This window comes from Pholis gunnellus, assembly GCF_910591455.1.
Source record: "Pholis gunnellus genome assembly, chromosome: 7".
NCBI classification, from domain to species: domain Eukaryota; kingdom Metazoa; phylum Chordata; class Actinopteri; order Perciformes; family Pholidae; genus Pholis; species Pholis gunnellus.
In genome coordinates, this window is record NC_136533.1 from 1,190,480 (window position 1) to 1,198,426 (window position 7,947).

A 7,947-nucleotide genomic window follows, 5' to 3' on the forward strand; every position below is an offset into this window, starting at 1 on the left:
TCCACATCAGCGCTCGTCTTGAATAAATCCCTCTAGTCACAGAGAGGCTTCTTACAGCCTGCGGGGAGATAATGAAACACAGATCTGAGCTTCATAATGAAATGTATCACAAGTGGCTCATACGTGTTTGGTATTTGTTTCCTGAATGGGACAGTCGGACATTTACAGGAAGTGATGTTTCCAGTTTGTACGCCGGCTCAGTCCTCTCCTCCTACAGCCCCGATCACGTTCAAGGTGTCGGTGAGCTGCTGTTGCCCTTGAGCAAACTGTCTGGGGAATAAAAAACATCCTCTTCCAGGCCGAGTTACCCTCATTTATCTCCCCTCGCTGTGGGGAGGAGCGCCTCGGGGTCCTGTGAATGAGGTGTGACTTTGACCTCCTCTCGACCCCCCCCCCCCCCCCCCCCGTCTGCTACTGATTCATGAATGTGCAGCAGAAAGACCTCACACCTCCATGTTACAGCGGCTGCAGTCCAACGTAACGTAACTCTGTAGCGCGCTACTTTCTGTCAGGCGGCTACCTCGAGCTCAGAGGGACGAAGGGGATCGTGCCGTCTTATTTTAGACAAAGTTAAGGCTCCTCCTGTTCACGTTTCTATCGGCTTTGTTTCTTTTTGTTTTGGAGCTTTAAATGTATTTTCCTCACACAATGAGAGAGAATAAAGAGATGAAAGAATCTCTATGTCCTTGTTTCCACGCATGAAGCACAGCAGTGATGAAGACGATCTACGGACTACGAACAATGCATTCGCTGATCTGCCTCCACCGCGGTGTTGGTCTCTTTAAATAGGACAAGAATTTAGCTTCGGAAGCGCTGCGTCTTACCGTTTGTAGTCCGAGTAGCATTGACCGATCAAGTAAACAGTCCTATATATAACCCAGCGTCTGTCGGCTGATTATGATTTAGCTTTTTATTGGTTTAAGATCAGCTTGTGAACTAGCTACTTGTGAAAATATCCGATTGTACGTCGACTCTGATCTCGAGTTCAAGTCTTTCCTTTCTAGTTGTTAGTTGACTTTAAAAAACAGGTTGACGCCTGTTTGCAACGACTTCTGCACCACTGAACAGGACCCCCAACAGGACCCCCAACAGGACCCCCAACAGGACCCCCAACAGGATCCCCAACAACACCCCCAACAGGACCCCCAACAGGACCCCCAACAGGATCCCCAACAGGATCCCCAACAACACCCCCAACAGGACCCCCAACAGGACCCCCAACAGGACCCCCAACAGGATCCCCAACAACACCCCCAACAGGACCCCCAACAGGATCCCCAACAGGATCCCCAACAGGATCCCCAACAACACCCCCAACAGGACCCCCAACAGGACCCCCAACAGGACCCCCAACAGGACCCCCAACAGGATCCCCAACAGGACCCCCAACAGGATCCCCAACAGGACCCCCAACAGGATCCCCAACAGGATCCCCAACAGGACCCCCAACCCCCGGGGACACGGGCGTCCACAGAACTCCTATAGACTGGACGGACAAACTCCTGTGAGCGATCCAACAGCCCTGTAGGGTAAAGATCTGGTCCACTGGTCCACGGGGGGAAGGTCTGAGGGGAAAAACATGTTCATTTGTTAAAATATCTTTATTGGATTAACACATATTTACAAATAAGGACTCTACCTTTAACATGTCACAATAATAACAATAATTCTCTTTAAAATCGTTTCTCAAGCAGAAAAAACTTTCCATCACGGAATCATTTTCAAAAACCTTTCTTCATAAATGGAAGTCATTGATCACGTGTTCTCTGTCTGCCAGAAGGAGACTTTGTGTTTGTTTGTTCAGAGTTTCCTCGTGGGCCCCCGGGCCCCTCAGAGATTACCAATTCATGAAGTGTCATTACGCTGCTGCTCAGAGATGCAGGTCAGCGGCTCTTGAACCCGACTCGTCCTCTGGGAGGCATCCTCCGTCTTCATTATGGATTCTGATATCATCATCTGACACACACACACACACACACACACACACACACACACACACACATACACACACACACACACACACACACACACACACACACACACACACACACACGCACACACACACACACACAGAGGAAGTGTGTTTAGCCCCGGGCCCCTCAGCCAAGCTCTCCAGAGGATGAAGAGGGATGAGGAAGAGGAGTAAAGCAGCACTTTCTTGGATCTGTTAGAAGTTTAAAAACAGGATTTTACTGTCAGAGAGCAGCAGACTCTTCCTCATCTGAAAATGAAGTTTTATTGATTTACTGTTGAAAGGATTTGATGTATTTGATGCTGTTTCTACTGTGGAGATGTTTCTGTGTTTTACTGGTTTTAATGTATTTGATGAGTTTGATGTTGGTTTTTATTGGCTGCTCCATAGAGAGCTCTGACCGAGAAGTACACACATATTTTACTTCGGTAGCAATACTTGTTAATGGACGAAGCTTTGTTGAAGTATTAACATTTTAATCAGAAGTACTACAAGTTGTAGTTGTGGCAGCAGTATTATCATCATCACAAACTATGTTGTAGAAGAAGTTGGTGTTTGGCTGCATGAGGATGTTAAAGTCCGGAGCTGCTTAACAATAGAAATATTAGAAATATTCTAAATGAATTATTCATATTAATCCCGGGTAATAAACCCTTATAGAGGCTCCTGCAGAGGCTCCTGCAGAGGCTACTTGTAGAGGCTCCTGTAGAGGCTCCTTGTAGAGGCTCCTGCAGAGGCTCCTGCAGAGGCTCCTTGTAGAGGCTCCTGCAGAGGCTCCTTGTAGAGGCTCCTGTAGAGGCTCCAGCAGAGGCTCCTGTAGAGGCTCCTGTAGAGGCTCCTTGTAGAGGCTCCTGTAGAGGCTCCAGCAGAGGCTCCTGCAGAGGCTCCTTGTAGAGGCTCCTTGTAGAGGCTCCTGTAGAGGCTCCTTGTAGAGGCTCCTTGTAGAGGCTCCAGCAGAGGCTCCTGCAGAGGCTCCTTGTAGAGGCTCCTGTAGAGGCTCCTGTAGAGGCTCCTGTAGAGGCTCCTTGTAGAGGCTCCTTGCAGAGGCTCCTGCAGAGGCTCCTTGTAGAGGCTCCTTGTAGAGGCTCCAGCAGAGGCTCCTGGACCGCAGCACAAACCAATTAAACAACAGAAGACTTCGAGTCCTGCTGAGAGACGGACGGCGTCATGAGTTACAACACGCCCCTCGGGGAGGGAGCATCGGTCCGACCCGGACTATCTCCAGCACCGGGGGCCACAACAGGCAGCGTGTGGAGGGCGATCGAGGGTAATTAACAGCAGTGATGTCGGACACGTTTCATATCGTGTTTGTTTCCCTCGAGGCGACGCTGCCGCGTAGAGACGAGCTGTGGACGATCACTCTAACCCCAGAGCTCCATGTTTACAGTAAATACACGTACTCGACTGTGAACAGACACATAATAATAATAATAATTATTAATAAGACACACTTTACTTTTATTGCAAAGGATTTATGATTATTTCATATTTTCTTGGGTTTTATCATCCAACTTATTTTATGTCTTATACTATCACTACTGAGTCATATAGTAGTATTACTACTGAGATATACTATCACTACTGAGTCATATGGTAGTATTACTACTGAATATACTACGATACTGAGGTCTACAGTAGGACTACTACTATCACTACTGAGTCACATTTCATTTCTTTATTTGTGTGTTTCTCTGTTGACGTCTCTGTTAATATAGAACAGTGAAGATATTCTGTTCTCAAAGCAGCACAAACACAGATGATGATTATTAACACGGAGGACAAACGTTCAAACGTCGCCTCTAGTCTCCCTGACTAACGCAGATCAAGGAGTCCATGATCCTCCACTTCCACCGTTTGTACCTCTGGAGTCTGATCAACCTGCAGAGATCTGGACTCGCTGGTTCAGAGAAGGTTCCTCGTAGACTCGCTGGTAAGTGAGCACGACCTCAAACACCATATATATATATAGATATACCAGCTCACACACTCAGACTTCACTACCACAAACATTCAATATACACACAAATACTGCTGCCAGACACATGTAGTACAGTACAATGTGTACCTCTGAGATGTAGTACAGTAAAAAGTACAATGTGTACCTCTGAGATGTAGTACAGTAAAAAGTACAATATGTACCTCTGAGATGTAGTACAGTAAAAAGTACAATATGTACCTCTGAGATGTAGTAAAAAGTACAACATTTACCGCAGGAGGAGAAGTAGAAAGTGGCAGAACATGGAAATACTCACGTAATGTACAAGTACCATGAGTTCATACTTAGTTCAGTACTTGAGTACATATACTCGGTTCCACTGGTTTTGTGTTTATTGATGTTAAATCTGATATAAAAGACATTTTGTTCTAAACTTTCTGCAGTTTTATGATTATTTGAGAGCAACAAGAGAAAGATTCTTTCCCTCTGAAAACGTCTCTGATAATAATTACAGTAATTATGAATCATAACGTGGAGTAGTCTTCAGCGAGAGGCCGAAAACATCACGCAGGGAACCAGAGTGAAGTGTGACTGCCCCCTGCTGGCCGGAGGACATTTACTCAACGATGGAAAACAAAGTGACAAGAATCTTTAGTTGACTTTGTGAAGATGAGAAAACACAACACGTAGTGTAGTATGTCAAAAATAAATAGTTCAGTATTTCATAAAAAACGTCTTGAAACGCTGCTTCTTCACAGTGACGTCATGTCATGAAGGCATCACTTCATCATTCATCGGTTTGAACTCCTACGGTTGTTGTTTTTTATTGTATTCATATTTTAAATCTTTGTACGAAATGTAAACGTATTTATACAATGTGTAAACAGGAAGAGAGTCCAGATGAGAAGAACAAACTAAAGTTCAGAAGAGATGAAGCTCTGGAGCCTGCAACAACCTAAAACCAGTAAAACCAGTAAAACCAGCCGGAACATCTGAAAAGAGACTCTTCATGCAAAGTTATTCCAACAATAACTTCATAAAAACACAATCACCTGAAGCATAAACTCCACACTTCCAAACTCTCATTTTGAACTCGTGTTTTGTACGTTTTTTAAAAAGATGACAAAAAACCTGAATATTGTTTTATACAAAATGAAAACAAAGACTCAGTTAAAAACATAAATAATTTAATATTCTTTCATTTTAGGAACATAAACAGCGTGAGCATCAACACAAACATGAAGAAACGCCTGCAGGTAGAAAATCCACTTTATTAAAAAATGAAGATCAGCTGATCAATAAGAATTGAAGAATGTTGAAGAATTCCTTCATGTGGTGAAACAATACTTCATAAAACTCTAATCTAATGCGTAGAAATACACGTTTTTATACACAGCATCCATTTAGCAAAACACACCAACAGCTGAACTAAAGTTTACTAAACCGGACAAAATAATGCTGACTCATCAGGAAAAAGGACGAAACATTGAGGGCCAGGTTTGAATTCTTGATAGTTTTTGATCGTAGTTCTGTTTAGTCGCTCTTATAAAGTACAGTTAGCGTTAGTTAGCCTGATGCTCGTGTGCTCGTGAGTGTAGCGCAAGTGATTTGTACAAACTTCTAAACGTCACTGCTGCTCTTTAAACGCGAGGCGTCTGAGTAGTTATTTAAATATTCTTCTTTTAGCGTTAGCATTAGCATTAGCCGTTTTTTAGTTCTGGTACAGACAGTTGAACGCTACACCACTTCCTGTCTGTGCTCAGAGGGCGGAGTCAGACCGATGCGTCTTGTTGTGACGTCACGGGGTCTTAGGTGAAAGCGTCGCTGCCTGAGGAGGATTCTGCTGCTTTACGTTCATTTATCTCTACTGTCGCCCCCTGTGGACTAACGCGGTAGTGTCTCTGAGCACCAGAGTCCCTTTATATTTACGGTTCATCTTTTAATCTACATAATAACTAGAATAGACAGAAGTACTCGAGTATCGAGCTGAAAATGATCACAGACGTGTGAGAAATGAACTTTTCTTTGGAATCTTTCTTGAGATCGATAACCAATCACAGAGAGCGTCGTCTCATTTGTTTTCAGAGGTCGCCATCGTCGTCTGGTGACAGATGTGGAAGTGAAGATTGTTTTTAAAGATGGAACAATGTGCAAGACGACATTTTGCTTCACAAAGATATGAATCCATATTTCTTGTGTTACAATGTGTTACATTAGTCTGTCTTCTGGGTTTGACTTTAACTGATGTTCCACCGCTGCATTAAAGTCTGAGGTTTCTTCAAAACAGTTATATAAAATATAAAATATAACGATTTAATTTCTCTACAGCAGCTTCTGAACGAGTGAACGGTGCTTTCAAGGGAAAGAAGATAAAACGGTAAAGTCTGTTTATGGAAAACCATAAAAATAACAATACACAAGAATAAAACTAATATACTAACGTAGCATTACGACAAATATCGAGAAATGAAGCCGTAAAAGGAGACGACACAGTGAATAAAAAGTAAATGGCTCTGCAGGACAGCAGGTCGATAACGATGGATTTTGAGGGAAGATTTAGAAACAGAGTTTTGCAGCAGACATGAAAGTGCAGTGAAATGTTGGTTAATGTTCAGTAGCTGTCAGATAGAACTGAGCAGCATGTTTATTGTGATGGATTATGATTCTGAGCGACGTCACGTCTGTGAAGTGACTTAAACAAAGACGGAACATCTGAACACTGATTCTCTCAGCATTGTTTTTACATCGCTGCTGCTGTTGTTCAGTGTTTGTGTATTTATTGTATCATTAATGTGTTGTATTGTGCTGTACAGTGTTGTACAATAGTACCTGTTGTAGCACTGCAGTGATCATATTAGGCCACTAATCTGTAATAACCTGCTCAGGAACTACAGACGAAGATGAGCTCTCTAGCTAACTCATTTACATCGAGGTGGAAACTGAAATGTTGATTAATGTGCACTGTCCCTGGTAAGTATGTAAATAAGTAAGCAAGTACGTACGTAAGGAGGTTAGCACGTAATTACGTAAGAACGTAATTACCTAAGCGGGTAAGTATGCAAGTACATATGCAAATACCTAAGTATGTACGTACGTATGCAAATACTTAAGTATGTAAGTACGTATGCAAATACTTAAGTATACAAGTACATATGCAAATACTTAAGTATGTAAGTACGTATGCAAATACTTAAGTATGTAAGTACGTATGCAAATACTTAAGTATGTAAGTACGTATGCAAATACCTAAGTATGTAAGTACGTATGCAAATACTTAAGTATGTAAGTACGTATACAAGTACTTAAGCATGTAAGTACGTATGCAAGTACTTAAGTATGTAAGTACATATGCAAGTACTTAAGTATGTAAGTACGTATGCAAATACTTAAGTATACAAGTACATATGCAAATACTTAAGTATACAAGTACATATGCAAATACTTAAGTATGTAAGTACGTATGCAAATACTTAAGTATGTAAGTACGTATGCAAATACCTAAGTATGTAAGTACGTATGCAAATACTTAAGTATGTAAGTACGTATACAAGTACTTAAGCATGTAAGTACGTATGCAAGTACTTAAGTATGTAAGTACGTATGCAAATACTTAAGTATGTAAGTGAAAGAGTGAATGAAGGTGATTTGTAGTAAAGAGTTTAACATGTGACGTCACTAGTGTGTCTCTTAAAGGCTCAGAGGTTCATCAGCAGCAGACGAGGATCCAGATTAAAACCTCTGGAATAAAAAGGTTTAAAACTCCTAAAACTGGCTGATGTGGAGAAGAGAAGATGAGCAGAGAGGAGCTGTTGGTGCAGTTATCTTATTTCATTCTTATCATATTACTATTCCTGCATTTATATTTAACACTTAATAAACCCCACGTTTCAGAATTCTTTGTTCGATTGTTTGTTTTATGTTTGATGCACATTTTTCTAATATTTCTCATTATTTAATATTTACTTATATTCTCTAAATATTGTGCTATATATTATAGCATTATGTATGTAACTTATATTCTACATTGTCCTTTGTTTAT